General features: G+C 39.6%; 1 long non-coding RNA gene across 1 annotated transcript; it reads right to left on the minus strand.

Moving 5' to 3' along the window:
* Positions 1-20,637: 20,637 nt before the first annotated feature.
* LOC133027484 (uncharacterized) lies at positions 20,638-21,381 on the minus strand. The gene is made up of 3 exons (XR_009683277.1): positions 21,314-21,381; positions 21,066-21,158; positions 20,638-20,666 (listed from the first exon to the last, which is right to left on the minus strand). It is a non-coding gene; the product is annotated as an uncharacterized LOC133027484 (long non-coding RNA).
* Between the last annotated feature and the right edge of the window lie 371 nt (positions 21,382-21,752).

The following is a 21,752-nucleotide window of genomic DNA, read 5'->3' on the forward strand; positions in this document are numbered from 1 at the left end:
ATCCATTAATTTAGTTTGTAATATATATATAAATATTTTAAAGTTTTAACAATACATATTGGATCAAAGCGTCTCACTCTGACAGCTTGAACCACATGTGTCAAACTCAAGGCCCGCGGGCCACAAATGGCCCGCGGGCCTTGAGAATGAATTATATGTGGCCCACATGATAAAATCTATTTACTATTAGAGCTGGCCCGCCGGCAGTGTTTTGCAAGTTTTCAATACAAAATAAGTACTGAGAATTCCTGAGGGTCAGTGAACACGTCGGGATGGGGCACGTGACAGTTCTAGACCAATGACAGGCTCTCATTGGCTGAGGAGTGAGCGGGTCAATGGTGAATGACAGATCCCACAATGCACTGCCCGTGTGTCGGCATGTCACTCACGGTCCGCGAACGCGCGCCTCACAGTCTGTATCACATATCACTTGTGACAACTTTCAACTATCCCGCTCCCCAAAAATGGCTAAACGAAAGGTGGCGTTTGAAAACAGGAGCTTTCAAGACAGGTGGGAGGCACAGTATATGATCGCGGATGTAAAGGGTGGATCCGAGAAAAGATGAAGGAGGAAAAAAGTGAGGAAAAAGTGAGTTGACAGCTTATCACTGCATCATACACCAGGAGTCGTTGTGTGGCAAAGCCTTGAAAATGAACATGTGATGAGCATCATAACATTAGCGGTTAACTTCATCAGGGCCAAAGGTTTAAATCACCGCCAGTTCAAGTCTTTTCTGAAAGCAAAGGGAAAGGCACAACAGAGCTCCGAAATAAAACGTTTCTGTGTGACATCACGAGCCACCTGAATGCGCTCAACCTGCAGCTTCAGGGGCGGGGCCGTGTCATCACTGACATGTACGCTACAGTGAGGGCTTTAAAACCAAGCTGCGCCTGTGGGAGACGCAGATGCTGCAGGAAAACTTTTTTTTCTCTTGCTACTACAGGACTTTTGATTTTTCTTTGAAGTCAATTATTTTTGTCTGTTGTTTGCCTGTAGAAAATGTTTTCACTGGAAATTACTCTGGAAATACTGCAGATAAAGCCAAAAAGCAATTAATGAAACTGATTTTATTACTTTTATATTTATTTATGTATTATTTGTATTTCATTTATTTCATAATTAATGTTGTTTTATCGGCAATACTCTACAGGCCTTGTTAGTTCCAGGTTCAATATGTGCACTAAGGTTCTTTCAATAAGTTTTCAATAAACGTTGAAATTGTGGCCCTCGACTTGAAGCAATTTTTTGATTTCGGCCCACTGCGTATTTGAGTTTGACACCCCTGGCTTGAACAGAGACAATGAGATGCAGCAGATCAATTTCACCAGCACACACACAACTTTTAATAGTGTGTTTAGGTGCTACTTTTATTGGGCAACACAACTTTGTGGTTGGATAACAAAGGGAGGTTTTTTTGTTAAGGTCCAAAAAATGCTAATGCGACGTCTTATAATATATCTTTCATCACATTCACCTAAATACATACAAGAATGAAACCTAATCGATTTTTTTTATAACATTAAAAATGAATTGTACCAATGAAATGTATTCCACGGAAAATATTATTAACTGAGGTCAGATTATCCTCACTCTAACAATGTTCTAGGTCGTGGTCGTCCTCCAACCTGAAGGTCGGTGGTTCGATCCCCAGTCTGAACCATCTGCATGCCGAAGTGTCCTTGGGCAAGATGCTGAACCCTGAATGGCCCCCCATAGAATAACAAAGTGCTGCAAGTAGATGCACTGTATGAATGTGTGTGTGAATGGGTGAATGTGAAACTGTACTGTAAAGCGCTTTGAGTGGTCATCATCAGACTAGAAAAGCGCTATATAAATACAAATCCATTTACCATTTACCATTCTCACTGTTCCTGCAGTCTGAGAGAAGATCTCACCGTGTGTGAAAATCCAGGTTGTAGTTTGGACGACGAATGCAGCAGTGCTCCACTACCTGAGCCACTCGCTTGTTTTCTCTGTTCCCTGCCAGGGAGGTGACACTGCGTACGTGGAGGGGTGTGCTGGAAAATAAAATTCCCCCCTGGATGCTATTCCCTGATACTTTAGGTGGAAACTGCAGGGAGCACTGCAGAGACAGGTGTTGAATTTTAATGAAGACACAGTCAGAGAGATGAATTTTCAGGCTTTTCGTTGACAGTGAATGTTGAGAGTGATATTTAGGTCAATAGTCAGAGGGGCTTAAGTATTCAAAACGTACTCAGTAATTGACCAGATAACAGACTGCTGCCCGGTTAATAAATAACAAGCTGTCTGAAAGGGTGGGGGAGTATCAAAATATAAATCCTCCTGTTATACTGAAGGCAATGAAGCAGAGCTTGATGTAAACAGATAAAAAACAATATTCTCCCAGACACAACAATATCATCAATATCATCCCCAACTCTTTTTTATTATTGGAGTTTGATGTTCACTCTGCATAATGTGCTGCCAGCCCCAGTTATCAAACCCACTGAATGCGTCAGCCGGGCAGGGACAAGTGGCTTTCTCCTCAGTGGGCCTTTTTGTTGGCTATGACATGTTCTCCTGCCACTGAACCTCTGGCTGTGTGTTGTCAGCAGTGTTGGTCAAGTTACTTCTAAAAAGTAATTAGTTACAGTTACAAATTACTTCTCCCAAAAAGTAATTGAGTTAGTAACTCAGTTACCACATTGTTAGAGTAATTAGTTACTCAGCAAAGTAACTGTGGCGTTATTTTTCATGTTTTATAACGCTGTTACGTTCTGTAACATCTTTAACGTCAAAGATGTTTATATTAACTGATTGAAGAATAAAAACACTATATACAGTATTTTAGAACATTTGGTATTTATTTGAACTCAATAGATTGCAGCCTGCCATATGATGCATAGAATTAAAACATATAAAAATAAATATTGAAAATAAAATTCAAGTGCAAATGTAAACTTGGGTAAAAAGAAACAAAGGAAAATCTGGCCATTAAGTAGTGTGAGAAGTAGTGCCGGTACTTCCAGTTATTGAACGCTACTTTTGAATTTCCCTGGCTCGTCGCCATTGTCGCTGTCTTGAGCTGTAGTCAGAGCGTGCAGTGAGACAGCTCTCTCCACGCAGCTGGGGTGTAATATTGTAACGGATCGAGAGACCCCCCCCCCCCCCCCACCAGAGTGTTGTTTGACAGCCGTCGCCGGATGATGACGTAGCGAGCGACGTCAAGCCTATTCATTGGTGGAGAAGGAGTCGCAAGGGACAGGAGAAAGCGGAAGTGCGGAGGAAGCCGGCAAACAGCGTCGGGGACTGCGGAGTCGCTGCCGGTTGAGATCGCCGACTGACCGCTTCATTCAACCAAATTGTAGTAACGCGCCACTTTACATTATCAATAACGATAACGGCGTTGTAACGATGACAAAAGTAATTAATTAGATTACTCCGTTACTGAAAAAGAACTCCGTTAGTAACGCCGTTATACTTAAACGCCGTTACTCCCAACACTGGTTGTCAGTAGCTACAGACTGCCACAGCTGGAAGTCGAGGGGCGTTATTCAGAAGTAAAAGTGTAGTGCCTGACCAGAATGTACATGTCAGTCAAGAGGCTACCTGCTTGGCCTGCGTTAATCTCCTTAAACAGATTCTGCATATTCACATGTAGAATCTGTTTCAGGACAATAGGTAAGGGACAAGATTTCAGGGTCTGAAGACTACTGGTTTCCAATTTCAAATCATGTTTGAGTAGGTGTCTGTTGCCCGCAAGTACAGTAACAGTCTGTGTGGGTAGCAAAAAAGGTGAATATGAAGATATATGTTTATATAGGTTAGCCAAAATGTCATTAGAGCCTAAAACACACTCAAAAACTATCTGTGTTTGTGTATTTTGTTGAGAATGTTTCAACTTGTGTGGACTCATGGGCCTGTAAACCAGAGGTGTGGACTCGAGTCATGAATTTGATGACTTTAGACTCGACTTGACAAAATGTAAAGAGACTTGCAACTCGACTTGGACATCAATGACTCGTGACTTCACTTGGACTTGAGCCTTTTGACTTGATAAGACTTGCTCCTTTCCCCAAAACCCAAAGATTAAAAAGTATGTTATTAAGGAACGCTCTGTATCTTTCATTGTGTATGTGTGCATCAAGGGTGTAAAGTAACGAAAGGCAAGGCAACTCTCACTGCATTGGTAGATGCTGCATAGAGTGGATGACGTTCCCTAACGTGCACATTCAACATATGAAAACTGATCGTAAAGTTTACTGTTCGCGAAAAATATGCGCGACAGGCACAACACTGCACAGGGATCCACTGCGGAGGTGCTGCAGAGCCGTGGGCTGCAGACCCCTGGCTACGGCGAAAGAGCGATTTGTTTACTGCTCCTGCCCTGTAAGACTGCATTTCATTTCAAATCAACACAACAACGATCACAACGACATGGTGCAAGCATTCGTTTTAAACAGCGTCTCTCCTCAGGAGAAGGAAAACATTACGTAACGTTTCAGCTTGACCTCAGATAATATGAACGTGTTTACCGTTCAAATTCATTATTTGTCATTAAGTTGCGTTTAGTTCAACGTTCTCATAAAAATGAACGTGAACAATGAACGCGTTCTTTTGAACTCGTTCATGGACAACACTGCCTGAAACTCAATAGCCTACTGGCCTACCTGCCTCGGCCGCCTGTGGGTGACTCTTCAGCTGTGCTGGATTGCTGTTCACTGCAAAGTGAACCAGGATGAGCTCTACTCACCTTGAAAATCAGCTGCTGCTCAAACTCAACAAGAAGTTTGTAGACTAGTGCTCGAAAGATGGACTAAAGTTAAACCAAAAGTTTAAATATACAGTGGGACAGCGGCATTTTAACTTTTTTATTTTAGCTGTCATGTGGTTCATGTCTTGACATGTCCTCCCAAAAGTTCTTAAATGTTGTGTTGACATGTTAAATGTTTGACATGTTTAATGTCATTGCACTTAAATTTGTAAAGATCTCCTTTAATTGAAAATAACTGTTTTTGGATTGGATTTATGAGCCGTTGTCCTTTTTTGCACTGCATAGGAGCGGCCCCCGCAAGTGCAATTTCAATTGCACTTGTTTTAATAAATAAATAAATAAATACAGATTTTAAAAGCATACATGATCTGTGTAAATATATTTTTACTATGTGATCAAAAGGACTTGAAAGGACTCGAAACTCAAACTGCAGGACTTGGACTTGACTTGAGACTTGTCAGTCTTGACTTTGGACTTGACTCGGGACTTGCCTGTCTTGACTTGGGACTTGACTCGGGACTTGATGGCAAAGACTTGAGACTTACTTGGGACTTGCAAAAAAATGACTTGGTCCCACCTCTGCTATAAACAGTTCATGGTGAAGGGAATACAAAGTCTTTGCAAGTGTACCGCAGTCTACAGTTGAGGCCCCAAAATATAAGCCTTTGCCCGACAGATAAATTTGTCATAAGACCATATCTGATGGCAGCAAAACCCAAAACACATATACTAAAGCCGCACAACGGAAACACAATCACACTGGAAGTGAGCGACAACGGATTTAAACAATGAAACAAGCAGAGTTACTTAGTACATACTACATACACCACCTCATGGTTCTTTGCTTTACTTTTTGATTGTTGTGCTGTGCCTTTTACATGTATCTCCTGTGCTTATCTAGCCCCTCCAACTTTTCCTGCCATTTGCTTCACTTATCTTCCGTTCGTTTCCTGCCTGATCATCAGCCATCTACCAGTCTCCACCACAACTTCTTTAGAGGAACGTTTGAGTGAGATGGTCCGGACTTTCTCCAGAGTACAGATAACAAAGAACAAAGCGCTCATTTGAGAACACAGCAGGAGATCCTCGAGGATTCACTGGAAGCGAATGGAGGGTGTTTTTCACCACCCACGACAGATGCAAAAATTAAAAATACAAAATAGCACAAATCTCTCAGGATGTAAAAAGGTTCCACACTTGCAGAAGAAACACAATCACCCACATAGAGCCAGAAGAAAAAAGAAAAAAGTCCTTTGCAGCTTTTAGAGTTAAATACTGTAGATCTACATCCAGCACAGCCCACTGTATTGTCTTTCCATGACAATATGTTTAAACCGAATAATTAAGTTTCATCCCATTATTTAGCTTTAGGGAGTCAATGTAGCCAATGAACGATTAACAGCAGCTCTCCGAGCTTGTTTGCAGCACTAAACTGTGTTGCGGATGTCTAATGGTCTGCACCCTGTTATATTCATATATTCATTCTGCACAACTGACCCTAATTTTTTACGTGGGCAGATCTTTGTCCTATCATGGGTAATTCCTCAGCTGAGTTCATATTAGATGTTACAGCAGCAGCTCCACTTGCTTTGATCGTGGCAGTGAAAGTAATTGGTGTGGAGCTGGGAAAGAAGCAGATTTAAGAAAGGCTTTAATAATGGTTGTGGGAGGTAAATATGGTGCCAGACATCAAGCCTGGCTGTTTTTCTTGCCTTCTCATCATGGTTCTCAAGTGTTCGAATCCTCAGGGATATGCAGCTGTCCGGACTTTTTTTTTCACACTTCAACTGCTTCTGTTTTAATTAGCCAGTTTGATCGTCCCAATTTAATCACTGCAGATCTTTTAAAAGGTATGTGTAAGTAAGGAGTATGAATATGTCTTTTAATAATGCAGATTTCAAAGTCCCCTGCATCAGTGTCTTTGCAGCCTGTCAAATTGCCTTGATCCCAAGTGACAGTTCCTCCGAATCACTCTGTGACCTGGTGTCGTTCAGCCCAAAGCAGTTATATTCACTGTTAACACAAATATAAAGAGAAAATGTTTCTGGTTGTCTTGAATTACATAATAACAGAAGTGTGTTAAGTTGGAAAACAGAAAAAAATACACACTATATTTTATAGACCAAGCTCCACCTACAGCAAACTGCAGATAAATGTTGCTAAACTGAGTTAATGTACAAGGATATAGATACAATTAATTGAAAAAGTTCCACAGAGCAACCCTTTTCCCCCCATATTTATTTGCTCAGTGATCTACTTCAAATGAAAATTATTATGTAAATAGCTAAATTTGAATTTAATATTTGTAACCATAAGATAATAATCTAATAAATAAAACATGTGGTGGGCCTTTTGACTCCAAACCACCCAAAGGTCGAGCAAACTCTGTAGATCTTGATGCCCTCAGTAATCTGTTTGAGTGTGAATGTGAGTATCGTACCATCAGATGCGGGTCCAAACATTCAGGTCACAAGACGAATAGTAACTTTTCCAGCTGAGCAGGAGCACACCTGACTCGAGTCATTCATTCAACTCGCTTCAGATCCATAAAAACAGTGAGGGACACAGCACAAAGGCGTCTTGAAAATACCAGTGCTTGCACCTGGAAACAGCTGTCACCAGGGGCGGATTATGCGGTGGGTACAGGGGGTCCAGACACCGCCCATCCTTGCAATCACAGAGTTTTCCCCTCATTATCATTTCAAAGATAACTATAATTGTGAAAGTCTTCTCTGAGATCATTGCAGTCCAGCTGACAGACCTGAGCTCCCTCTGGAAGAGGCGGCTGGTCCAGAAAGCTAAATTAATCATGAGCCATCTGATCACGTTCTTTCACGTGAAATCCTAGTAACTCAGGACTGCATTTTCTTTCCCCTCCAAGGAAAACACACAGATACGCCATTAGGCTTTAAAATGCTGTTGACAGCAGAAATTGACTGATACACAGGACAGGTCCTGTAAATGTATCATTTATGTATTAACATTTGCCCTGGTTCTGTTTGTGTTGTCCTTACATTGACCTTGCTACTGCTAGCCCATATGTGGCAGCCTTTATTTTCACTATTTTTGTTAATAGTGTTCATTTATTATGTCACTGGCATGTGGATGTTGATGTCTGATTGCTGCTGCTGATTGTTCACATTTACATTTAACCAGACTGCAGATTGTTTGTTTTATCTCACAGTTGAATCTTGAATCTTATCCGGAGAGCTTTGGTACGTGCAGCTGCATCTTCTAGTGCACATGTAAGGCAGGAGGTCTATCCATAATTAAAATTGTCATGGCTTAGTTGATTTTCAAGCTGTTTCGTTTGTTACAAATGTCTGATGTGTATTCTGATGCAGAATGCTTGGTCACTCTATTTACCTCCTACTATGTAAGTGAGCGCCAAAGGATGGAGCAGCTGCAGTGTGAAATCAGCCTTATCCTACATTTGTAGGAAGCTACTCTTGACTATAAATGTTCCTTTTCTTTTCTTGTTGATGTGGCCTTTGCTTTGACATTAAGGTTGGATGGTATGAAAATAAATGCAACAATATTATGGATTTTTCAATATTACGTCACAATATTTGCTTTAATATGGAAAATCACATGATAAATAACACAACTGATGTTCATCATACTGGACTGCATGGTAAGGGGTTGATACAGATACAGTATAACAATGTACACATGTGATTCTTTAATACTGCATATTTTGCTATCATGAATTAAGACAACTGTGTATTATCAAAAACACATTATATGAAAACACAAATCAGATAAATACTGACACTATGCCAGCCCTGTTTGATACAGTTGTGTTTTCGCAGACAGAAACAAGCATTCCCAGCCTCCTGGAGAGACTTCCTTTGATGGCAGTGGGAGTTCACCAGCACAAGGTTGTGTGTCTTTGAGATCCCAGTAGACAGCTCAGTGCATTATCATGGCTAAGAATAACAAATTTGCCATCCTGCTCCAGGATTAAGGCTTGAAGTGTAAATTGTTTGTACCCTTTAATTTCTAAACTAGTTATTAAAATCGAACTAAACTGTTGCAAATTAGTTGTTACCGCATTTACTATGTTTTATGCCTGTAAAGGGTTTTTGTACCGTTGTCATTTTGCCATACAGACCTATATTCCAGTTTACATTGGGTTATTACATTCCAAACAGCTTATTTCCATCTACAAACTCACCAACAATGTATGTTGCGGTAACCCACAGATATTATATATATAATAAAAACAGATGTAGTTGGGGGAATTAGCTGGCTTGAAAATTATTATTTTTGCAATGTGTGAATGAACATTATATGATCTGTTTATTATTTATGTATGTCAGATTATACTATGATTTTAACAAATGTTCAAATTAATTTCATGAAGTTGTTTTATTTTGAGCATTTCATTGCAATTTTAGCATAGAAACAATATTTTAATAAATATGTATGAACATGAAATATGTAACACAACATCATGTGTTAAATATTTTAACATTGTTTTGAAAGCAACAGAAAAATGTGTTTAATTTAACTAGACACATTAGTGTGTTCAAAATTAACATGTTTAACACAAAATCTGTTTTTAGAGTCTACAAATGCTGGTTTCATACCAAAATAAATTTTTAGATAAGAATTTAGAAACATTTTTGGATTATTATCATTTTGGAAGTAACACCATCGCAGCCATTGAACAAGAAAAATGCATCTAGAATCATAGCACAGCCAGTCAACCATCATCATAAACTGCAACGGCACACAGCATCTGAGCAAAATTCCTTGTGGCTATAAACACAGTCCACCATCATGGGTCCCACCAGACAATAGGAATCCCCTGTCGATTGAATAATGAGTTAGCCCATTCAGATCAAATGGTGTCCAGAATGTTGCTGTGTAGTCATGTTACACTGACTACACAGGGACAGCAGTTTGTCATTTCACACAGGATAGTTCAAACCCACCGTGCCAGTCTCACAAAAATCTGCAGCAGCTGAGTTTTGCTGCATTAAAAGAGTTGATTGAAGTTAATCAATCTTGAGGCTACTGTGACCTTGACATTTGACCACCCTAATCTAATCAGCCAATCAGTGAGTCCAGGTGAACACGTATACCAAATTTAAAAGAATTCCTTTGTGAAGTTCCTGAGGTATTACATTCACAAGGGAAAAAATGTTTGAGAGGTCACCTTTTACCACCAAATTATATTCAGGTCATCCTTGAGTCCAACTGAATGTTTGTACCAAATTTGAGGAAATTTCCTAAAGGCATTCTTAAGATATCACATTCATGAGAATGGAACGTACTAGTGTGCAAACAGAAAACATAATGCCTTCGGCCACTGGCAACAACAATAACATATGGAGTATTTAAATAAACAATTTTACAATTTACCTAACTAAAAGCCCTTAACAAAAATCTTTGAGTTAAAAAAATAAACGACCTGACTTTGCAACATTAAAATGATCAATAAAATACAGTTGACATTACAGTCAAAATAATTAGACCCAAAATGTAAAATAAACATAGTTAAATAAAACAATGATGACGATGTTTTGAGAATAAATTTGTAAAAGGTGTACTTGATAAGTTTTCTTCTTAAAGATGTGCTGTATTTTGTTCCACGTGTCAGGAGCATGTGATTTTCCAAGTTCCGAACAAACTCCTAGGACCTGAGGTAAAATACAGTTGGATGAACAGGTGGGATAAAGTCTATCTGAATTTGTTAGTCTGGTCATGTTTTCAGTGTTGTATTGTCACTCAAGACAGAGCTGTGATTCAATCTCTTTAAAATGTCAATATGCCTTGAACAACCAACTACTACCGCCTAATTTATGTGGTGATTATATGTATCTGGCAAGTCACAAATATGTTGATACTGAAATGAGAAAAGAGTATTATTTTGTGCCAAAATGAATAAAAAAATTTCCCTGACAAGTGTTTTTGCAGCAGGATTTAGAATGTGAACCCTGCTCTCTGTGGATTTGAACCCGTTATACATTTGTTTTGGCTGGAACCAAAATCTGAAAAAAAAATACACTGAGAATAAGGTTTATTTAGTACAGTCCAAACAAATATTGCTGGAAATGACCGGATGGTGAGTAATGGAGATGGCGTCCTCGGGGGTAACGTGCAGGCTGAAGAGTGAACAGGAGCGGAGCCAGACGAACAGGCAGAGGCACAAGGAAACTGGAGTTACAAATACCCATAGGCACAAAGGGTTGAATGGCCTGAACCGAAGTTACCACATTGGTTGATGGAACGATCTGGCGACCGAGGACTGGGTAAAGGTAATGTAGAGAGATGGATGAGGATCAGGGGTGCTCCATGAACCAGGTGGATGGAGGAGTCATTGCCACGCCCAGGACACACAGACACACACAAAAACACACACATATACAGGAGAGAAGTAAAGAGGTAAAACAGGAGGAACAACACAAAGGGAAGAAAAACATAAAACCCAGAGTCACAGCAGAACCGTGACAGTTGTGCTTTGGACAACCAACCACCACCCAAATCCCTTGAAAACATTTTCTGCTTGTTAATAATAAAAACAAAAAAGAGATTCCAGTACCACAGCTTAATTGGGAAAACAGTTTAGTTGCATATGAAGAGAATTTAGGAGACAGAGTTGACTGAATGTGTGGATTGTGTAGATCTCCTCACGTGTACAGCTGTTTCTCTTGTCAGCCTATCGAAGTGGCTATATTTTTGTATCTTTACTTTGTGACCCCTTTACAGTTCCTGTAGCACCGCCATTAGTCCAAGATTTATAATCTCTGACAAACAAGACAAACGGCCCTATTTGAGACCCAGTGCAAAGTAGTGCAAAGTGTCACCAAGTGGGACGCAAGTGCAACTTTCAGATTGATGCAATTATCATTTTCCTGTCTGGTGCCCAGAATGCAATTGTGCCCACGGGCTTGTTGGTCTTAATATGAATTGTGGTAGGGCACATTGTTGGAGCATTGCTGCATTGTATTGTTGGTGCAGTATTTCATTGTTATTTTAAATTTAGCATTAAGATATTCATATGAATTTCTGATGCAGCTGGTTCTTACTTTCCACTTACTGTCCTTTACTGCCTCTGCTTTTTAGCCTCTCTGAGACGGCTCCTGTCTGTTTTCTTGTCTTGATGACCACTCACACTGATTTACAATACAGTTTTGCCATTTACCTATTCAAATAGTGCAGCACTTCATCAATCACACATCACTCACACACTGCCAGCACAGCCCTAAAGGGAACAGTAAGTAGGATGTGTCCTTTGGGGATCATAAATTAAAGTAGTATGTTTTTATTTTGCTATCCTTTGAATCCAAAGTGGTGCACTGCATGGTCAACACTGCCACCCCAAGCAAAGCATCAATACTTAGCACATCGGCATGACATTTACAGTGCGTATTTTGTTTCCTTTTGATAAACCCTTTATTCAAACATCCCATGGCCTTTCATTCAGCACAACCTTTTGGAGATCTTCCACTGGTGTCCCTGTTGGTTTGTTATGCTATTCATAGAGGGAAATCATAGTATTTTTAAACCTGGGCCATATTCTTCCCATCTTTTGGGGTCTTAATGATTAATATGGGACAAAAATGTTGGAAATCAGTCCAGTAGTGTGAATATTAAACAACACAAACGAACTCCCAGGGTAATTTGCCCATTTCTAAGTATTTTCAGGATAGGACAGGTTTAGATTGTCTGAAAACCTTATAGATCAAAGTCCCACAGAGACTTGCCATGCGTAGCATCATAACTAGACCCAAGATGTCACGCTAGCTCAAATGAAACGGTTAGGATTACATTTTTTAAAAATCACACAAGACATTACTGAAAGGATATGTCAGAATCAGGCATTTCATGAGGTCATACCATTATCCTGCCATACCAAGTGCTAAACCTTGACATTTCCTGGGCCGGAAGTTCCTGCTGTGAATTCAGAGAGTGCATCTCAGCACACTAGCAGTCCTGACTCAGAGCAGAGATGACATGTCATATCTCTGTCATCCACTGACTCCACAAGAAAACCTGATTTTGATGAGGTGTACAGTGACAGAGTAACTGTGAAAAGAAGTAAACAAGTGAAAAAGATTTGCAATAGCCACTTTTCTTTCTCATCCTACTTCCCCATTTCTCTTCCTTTATTGTGTTGAAAACTCTTTTGGGAACCATGAGCGTTCATTTGACCTAGATGTTCCTCCAACCCTGTTTCTTTTTATTATTAGGGAAATTGGTGCACGCTGTCTACTATACAGAGTTGGTCTCTTTGCTCTTGCTTTTCTTTTTTTTACCGTTTGTCACGAGTACGCCTCGTCTCATGGAAATTGGTTCAGTGGGTGTGGTTGTTCTCCACAGCAAAAATGTCACTAAAAGCCTACAACTCTGAGCCTTTCACTGTTAGTGTTGTAAAGGTGGATGAGTATTGAGAGAGCTGATGGCTGATCTACACATCCGTGACGACATGTCTAATTATTGCTTGCTGCAAATTAATATGCGTGTAATATAGTATAAGGTGTTCCATTGTCTGATCTACACCACATGGTAATTTCCCATTGACACCCTGTATGCTAAAAGGACTGCTGATTTGGAGCACACACACACACACACACACACACACACACACACACACACACACACACACACACACACACACACACACACACACACACACACACACACACCATACACAGCTCCAGCACCTTTGTATCACAGTTTTATGTGGCAGGTGAAGTGCTGGTGTAATACTCTTTCGCCTGTTTTTTTCTCACTTTTTCTTACTCCCTCTGTTGTCTCTCCAGGTGCTAACAGCCAAATTGGTTTCCTCCAGACCGGCCAAGTCATTCCTGTTCATTGGTCTCCTCTGACGTTGACTGATCTATCATTATCGAGGGTCCTGAGTGAAACAGTCATACCTGAAGGAAATAGTGATCCATTGCACTCACTCTGCTGTAGACAACCTGAGCTGTTGCTGCACAAAGACAATGTTAGGAGTAATAATGGTGATGATGATAATAATAATAATAATAGCCTAATAAACATGATTTTTATAAGAAGCTACAATTAGAGCTTATCATACCATTATAGCCATTGGTTTTTAAGTGATGACGCCAGCAACTCATGTACCAACATTTTTGATGTCCTTCCGAACTGATGTTGTTCCAACTTTTCCCAGTCTGAAACTAACTGGCCGGTTTTATTCTCCAAATGAACGCACGACCAATCCGACAAGGATGTAAGCAGACTGAGGCCCAGTTAGACAGTGATGACATGTTTCTGAAATGAGTTAAAGACCATGTGTTTCTCAATTTTGTGTTTTTTTGCTTTCATTTTTTATCTCCTGAGGGCCCCTGGTCCTATTCCCAGCAGACCTGTTTAAATGCATCTATAAGGGGCCTGTGCACATCCCCGGGCCAGCCCTCTGGCCCAGGCTCTGGGCAGAGACATTCCAGTTCCAGTAGTTCCATGCATTTTTCATATTTCTGTTTTCACCCAAGTCCCTCAGGTGACACACAGCTTTCACACTTTTGTCAATAAAGGGGGGGGGGGGGGGGGGGCTAAGAGCTGCTCTAATACACAATAGAACACGTCCTTTTCAAGCTCAATAATAAATACATGGCTGTCAGGCTTCATGTTATCATCAGATGTCACTGAGCTTACAGAGTGAGGGAAGATCTTATAGTGGAAGGAATGATAGATATTAAAGTCTAGTGTATAGTATTGTAGGGGATGCAGTGTTAATTCTACAAATCAAACCATTTAAAACAGCCCATTCTTTTTTATAATAAAAACTGCGATGTTTGTTTTGCTGTTCTGCACACTTAAACGAGTATTCTAGTTTACATAAATGTTTACAGCCAAAAGGCCATATCACATCAGCACATTTTTACCATTAAACACACACACACACACACACACACACACACACACACACACACACACACACACAGTGCACCCTCACTCTGTTAACTAAATTGTATACAGAAATAGGCTTTAGCACCTAAATGTAAATTCCTTTCACATATGGGATTTCACAGCTTACATCTTCCCAGCAGCAAAGTGTGAGGCCTTTCAACAAGACCAGGCTTTCTAAGGAACACATGTTTGCTGCCAAGAGGCCACAGTCCAGTAAATAAAACATGGATCTCACTGAAGCGCCTCCTGCTGCATGCAGTCCACTAAAGCCAAATGTAAAAGCAGCTATAATGATGGTGCAGTGCCCAACACAGGCAACTTCAAATAACTGCATGCATTGCCTTTGGTTTGTTTGTTTTTAAACACATTTTTTCAGTGGGAAAAAGTGTTTTTTTCTAGATGTAGTACTGGTACACACCTGTAAATCTGCACATCCATGTGCAGTGTAATTATTCAGCTCAGGAGCTTAAGTTAACTCTCATAACAAATTTCAGAATAATGAAAAATGATTATATTTTAGTATTTAGATGTATTTTGATTAGGGCTGTCAAAATTAACGCGTTAATCTATGAGATTATTGTGCGATAACATATTTTAACGCAGTTAATGCAACTTTGTTTACTTCCGGTGTGCGGAAGAAAATTCAGCTCCTCGAGCAAGCTGCCAGCGTAGCCCTCACTGGTGACCACTGCACGTCAGTCAGCACTTTCACCGGAGCTGGCTAAACTGGACAAGTTGAAGAAGCTACTTGAACCATGCAGGCAACTCCACTCTTTCCGCCCTCTCATGTGCACTTTTTTTAATCTTCCTCGAACTGTGTGTGTGTGTGTGCGCACGTTCGCCTGCGCGGCGCTAGCGCGGAGCCAACCGGGCTGCTAACCGGAGCTATGGGCAGTGGGCTTTGGGCAGTGGGAGCTGGAGGTAACTGCTCTAGCCCCCACTGCGGGTCTGCGCTGGGGCTCTCACAGCCAGGCTTCGGTCCACCTGACTCTGGTTCAAAACGATATGGTTGCAATATTGTATCTTCGTCTCCAGCACTCAAAACATGTCAATCTGAGGAGGGCTGTTTTAGACAGGGTAACAAGGTGCTGTTTTAAATGATCCTTGTGGTATTTTGACCAAAATATGTCTCAGACATTTCATTAAGACCCCAAGGAACCATATCAACTGTGGTAAAATGGGCATACGGTGGGACCTTTGAAGTAGCAGAGATCTTCCTGTTTTCATTTTCATGTTTGTTTGCACTTTAAGTTTTTGCACTTTAACATGACAGATTTGAATGTCAGTTCAGTTTACCAAGGCCACTTGTTATGCTGTTGTGTGTGTTGTTCAATATTAAAGATGACTGTAACAATGGTGTCTCAAATACACTTCTTTTTTTACCTTTTACTAATCTGGATGTTTCAATGAAGAAAGAAGCAGTTTTATTGTTTCCAAGGACATTGGGAATATTTTCAGCTGGTTTTAAAAAAAAAATTTGTACACAATTTATCATACATGATATTTAACGACCTGGCTGCCACTTTACAGGTAGGTGTTACAGGCCTGAGCCTCTTTGAAAACACAACATTGTGTAAAACACAGGCTGTCTGAAGTGATTACTCGTTAATTTATAAGATTTAGTCTTTAGAAGAAAAACAAACTTTTAATCACGATTAATCGCGATTAATGAATTTCAAAATGTGAGATTAATTAGTTAATTTTTTTTAATCTATTGACAGCCCTAATTTTGATAATTTGCCACTAAATGTGTCAGAGGGGCCTTTTTATATGGACTTTGAATGTTCAACCCATGTCTACGAGTGTTTTTTGCAGGACCTCGACTCACAGTCCAAACATGCAGATTGAGGTTCTGTCTGAATTAACTGTAGGTGTGAATGTTTTTTTGTGTCTGGCTGTGTCCGTAAACTTCTCTATGTGGTGACTTCATTTTTAGGACAATATATGGAGCTCATCGGCAAAAGAAAAACACGCTCTCAGACAGTCCTCAGTTTATTATCTCTGCGCATGGAATTTTCGTAATTGTTTTAGGATTATAAAGTACAACAACTTTAAATGTCGAAATGAAATAAATGTTGTGTTCGGTTGTGCTGCTCTGCTCATTTGTACAACAGGTCGGGCTCTTCCTGCTTCCCTCCCTCCTCATTGCTCAGTTAATGACCAATCAGTGTACTACTTTTCACAATGCATCGTGGGAAACAATGAGTCCAGTTTATGGAATAAAATACTTCACTAAACATTTGGACAGCACTACAAAAGGACAAATTCACTATTGAGCAATAGACATCTGTATGTCCAGTGTGTTTCCCACCTCTTGCTCAATATTGGCAGGGATTGGCTAAAACTCTGTATGCAACTCTCGAAGGTTAACACATATAGATGGTAGAAAATGGACGGATGTGGCATAACATGTTGCACCTGGTGACAGTGAACTCAAATGATCACCTGAAGTTACAAGGTCCCAGCTTCAGCATCCACATGTAAGCTCTGAGTCCTTTGGTGAGGTTTGGGTTAAGTTCATGTAAATGGTAAATGGTTTTGTATTTATATAGTGCTTTTCTAGTCTTGATGACCACTTAAACCTCTTTACAGTACAGTTTTACATTCACCCATTCACACACACATTCATACAGTGTATCTATTCTTAGTACTCTGTTATTCTATGGGGGGCAATTCAGGGTTCAGCATCTTGCCCAAGGACACTTCGGCATGCAGATGGGTCAGACTATGGACCGAACTGCCGACCTTCAGGTTGGAGGACGACCACTCTACCCCGCAACCACACCACGGTACCCTGCTTATTCATTGCCGTTAAACCTTCTGGTTTCTGCTTTGTTGAACACCACTAATGGTAAAAACAACCCCCCCAAAAATTAATCATTTGTATTTTTAGTAGAATAAACCATGACAACCTAGAGTTGAGGCAAGGGGACCAGGAGTCACAGTTGCAGTCGGACACGCTTCTCTGCGCTTCTATTAGAACAGTCACCCAACCAAAACCTCATAGAGGCTGTGTCTGCCCCCGACCACTTAAATTCATTAATTAATCAAATCAAAAGTAAACAGATGAGGAGTTGTAATAGAAACTGTACAAAAATTAACACCATCACTGCAGTAGCACATCAAAATAAGAGGATTTAAGGTTGTCTCTTAAACATAACATCTCTTAACTGAATCAAACTATCTAATATAAGAGTATTATACTGACGTGTATAGTCTTTTTCAAACCTGGTTGTGTCATGGAGAATATTTTCACCTGAGTGAATCCATTCCCCCAGTAATACTCACATTCCTCGAGGCACCGGCTGAGCTCCATCACTCATTCAAAGGAAAACATTACACTCACTTCTATTCGTTATTGTGAGCCCCGCTCCTGGCCCACAATCATAATTTTTTATCAAGTTTTGTCCTTCGTGCAGATGAAGTAATTACTGCGGGTGATTTTAATATTCTTGTGGAGGTTGATAATGATCGCCTCAAGGTTAGGGTTGAATCTTAACACTAACTCTGCATTTATCTCATTATCAGGCTCATTTGGTTTCCTTCAGAGTGTAAATAAAAACAAAACCCTCCACACCCTCCAGTGAAGAGTTAAGTCTATCCAAAGAATCCTTAATTACCAACCCACTATAACCATCTTCTTCTCATTTCTTATAACGCAATATTTTCATCCGTATCTGATTTACTGTTTGTATTTCCACAATTGAGCCTGATTATGATGGGTGATGGGGTTTTAGCTTTTTGGCCATTAACCTTCTTGAATAACTCACTAACTTAGACTTTAAAATTCAGTGTCTGCTTTAAAATTGATTTATTGTGATAATTTTATCTGTTCCTTATTTTATCGGTCACGCCTATGTACTGCTTTTACCCATTATCTTACCTTTTTTGTTTAACATTTTTCATTATGTTTTTACATATAAAATTTAATCATGATTATTCTTTTGATTTTTTTCTTGCTTTGTGTCTTTCCTTTTATCAAAGATACTTAGACAAATGTTTTATGTTTGAACTTTTTGCTATTATTATTTTATTACGTTTGAATTCTTTTTAGTGGTCAACCACCATTAACACAAATATTCTTAGATATATAGCTGTGAACATAGTTTGGTAACTAGATTTAAGAAAGTGAGTCAATCAGCCCTCAGGTCTCACCCTAAACCGTAGATCTAATTCAGTGTCATGCCTCAACATAACAGAGGACTAACTTAAATAGATTGTCTTGTCAGCGGTGGGGTATATAAAAAAGAAGCTAATGAAACAAAGAAGGTTAGCTCCATTTTATTAACTCCAAAACCTGCATATCATAGCAAGCATTGTGGAATCGTGGATAGTGGCAGAACAGGCCCTCTGTAATGGTAAAACAGTCATTACTCATCATTAGGTAATAGGAAAATCTAAAATCAAGGTAGGTTTCTTTTCAGCATTGAAGCCAGGCTCAGAGTCATAGCTGATTCATGTGTTCCTATAAGTCTACACTGTAAAGTCTAATTAGTTGACCTTACTTAAAAAAAGTATGCAAACTTGTTGCCTCAAAAAAATTAAGCCAAGTTATCTTAAGATTAGTGAGTTCGAAAAGCTTGTTTATTTTAAGTGTGCAGTACTAAATCAAGTAGTACAACTAACAAAAAAAAATTAAGTTCATGTAACTTAATAACCATGCGTAGTGTTAAGTTAATTTTTTCAATTTGTGCGGACTGCTTGATACAAATTTAACCCCGCTTAGAATTACTAAATACCTACAACTTACTACTCACTAATTTTTCAAGTTCACTTAAATTAAACAAACTAATTACCCTGAATGGGTCCTTGTCCTTTTTCTCTCTCTCTCCCCTATTTCTTATCTATTTTTAGCTAATAAAAGGCAAAAACACCACAAAAATATACTTTAAAAGAACACTCACTAGGTTGATTCAGCTGCATTACAACATTTATTAAAAAAAAATAATAATTGCATCATTTACAGATCTAGGCTGAACAATAAACATCACCATTAGCAAACCAGCATAACATGGTACAGACTTGAATGGATTTTTTTTTTTTAAATCCAGACAGGAAGAGAAACACGGGGTCATGCTGCAGCTGACATTTTGTATAAATAAAATATAACAAACATCCTAAAGTCACATTTAAAGCCTGAATCCAAGTGGTTATATTCATTGTCAATGAAATGTTTCTGTCTTTTAATCATTGTTGGACAGTTTGGGGGACAGTTTTCTTATTCAATCTTTTGACAAGAGTGAGATTAGAGGATCAATGCCACCTTCCATTAAAATATGAAGCAGCATTTATCTTAGCTTAGCACCAAGACTGGTAACAGAGGGAAACGGTTAGCCTGGATTCCTGTGGCGTGAAAAACAGCCACATTTCAACCGTTCAGCTAGTAAAATAAGCATGTAAACAAAATGCCACACTACACCTTTAACATTAAGCCCACGAGCCGTTTGTGTGCACGTCCACTGAACCAAAACTTTCCCCTGGTGGGAATTAAACTACTAACTACGACACTGTTCCAGGGGCTGGTGCCATTCTTTCAGACATAAAAGGCCCTTGTACGTACAGACATGACATCCTTAACAGATAAGTAGAGTCCGTCAATTGAAACAAGCCAGCTCAGTTGCATGAAAGCATCAAACTTTATCTGATAACATGAGAACATTATTATAACTTGCAAATTGCTGACAGCTGATGGCTCTTTACTAGTCTAATCCAGGAGACTGTTCTTCATTCTCTAGTTAGAGTTAACAGTTTTGGTGGGAGGTTTTTCTTTCCCAGTCCAAGCATCACAGTCTGAATGAAGTTGAGTGTATTTGCCATGCATTTTGGGTAATCCAAATGCAAAGCAAATGTAAGCCCAAACAACAGACAAACTGCCTGAGGCAAGTTTTTAATACGATCCATGACGATACCTCCCTCCAGAATGATGGCAGTGTAGATGGGCTGGAGGTCCACTGAACTTGGACCCTCTTGAGGACTATCTTCACTGACAACTGTCAGCACACCAACAGTGATGCATTCTAGGGCCTCGTCTCTTGCTGTATCCTACACACACACACACATTCTTCAGTATTGGCAATTTATGCTTTTCTAAAACATTAATTTTTAGTGTTGAAAGCATTTGCTAGAGAATATGGTTTTAAATATGTGTTAATACATGGATTGTCCAACAAAATAAATTTGGTATGGTTAAACTGAAGCTATGGTGCACAAGGTCCATATATTCTTGAACAGTGACACCAACCTTTCTACCTAGACTTCTGCTCCCTAGATTTCAAATGAATTAATGTACATTTTTATGTACGGGCTATTTAAATACCTCTCATATTAGCTGTGGAGTACAAAATGTATGTTGTATATTGTGCAGATAGAATTACATCTTCTGTCAGCACAGGTAGTTTTATATTATGCACACCAAACTTTTACTTATGTGCAAGTACTTACAGAGCATGTCTTGAAGAATTCACTGGAGGCGTCACCAAGTAAAATTGGAATGCCTTTGAGGACAACAGAGCGAAGTACTGTCACGTCTGGTGTCTAATGATACAGAGAGAGAGAAAAGACCAGTTAACAGAGTTATTTGGCACAAGCACAGGTCAGACAGAAAATAGAACAGGTTGGTCTGGATCATCTCATTTAGAACTTGATTGATAAACTGTCATACAGATCAAAAGCAAAATGAACCTACTTACCATCCAGCTCATGTGCTGCATCAGCTCACTGAGTTTCCGGCCAACAGTTCCCTTTTTTGTTTTGTTTTGAAATTTCGATGAACTGGTGTACTGGTCCAGAGCCTTAAAGAAGTCTCCCTCAAGATTCTTAATGGCGATTCTATTAAACTCTGCAAACACCTTAAAAAGTAGAGAGAGGGGTGGGTAGGGATGGAGAGATGGCAGAGGTGTTAACATTCCAACAAGTGTGTTTGGATTTCCAGCGACACACCTTAAATTTGTTTTTGACTGGCATTATTTTATTGGTTGAGAACAAAAATATCTTACCTGTCTCTCTGTGAAGAGTGCTGGCCATCGTTCAACCATGTTGTGTACAGCAGGCTCCTTTTTTACAATTTCTGCAGCAAATCTGCTTTTTAACCAGCAAAAATTTATGCAAAAAGTAGTAATAATAAAATGT

Source organism: Limanda limanda, chromosome 21, assembly GCF_963576545.1.
Source record: "Limanda limanda chromosome 21, fLimLim1.1, whole genome shotgun sequence".
Lineage (NCBI taxonomy): Eukaryota > Metazoa > Chordata > Actinopteri > Pleuronectiformes > Pleuronectidae > Limanda > Limanda limanda.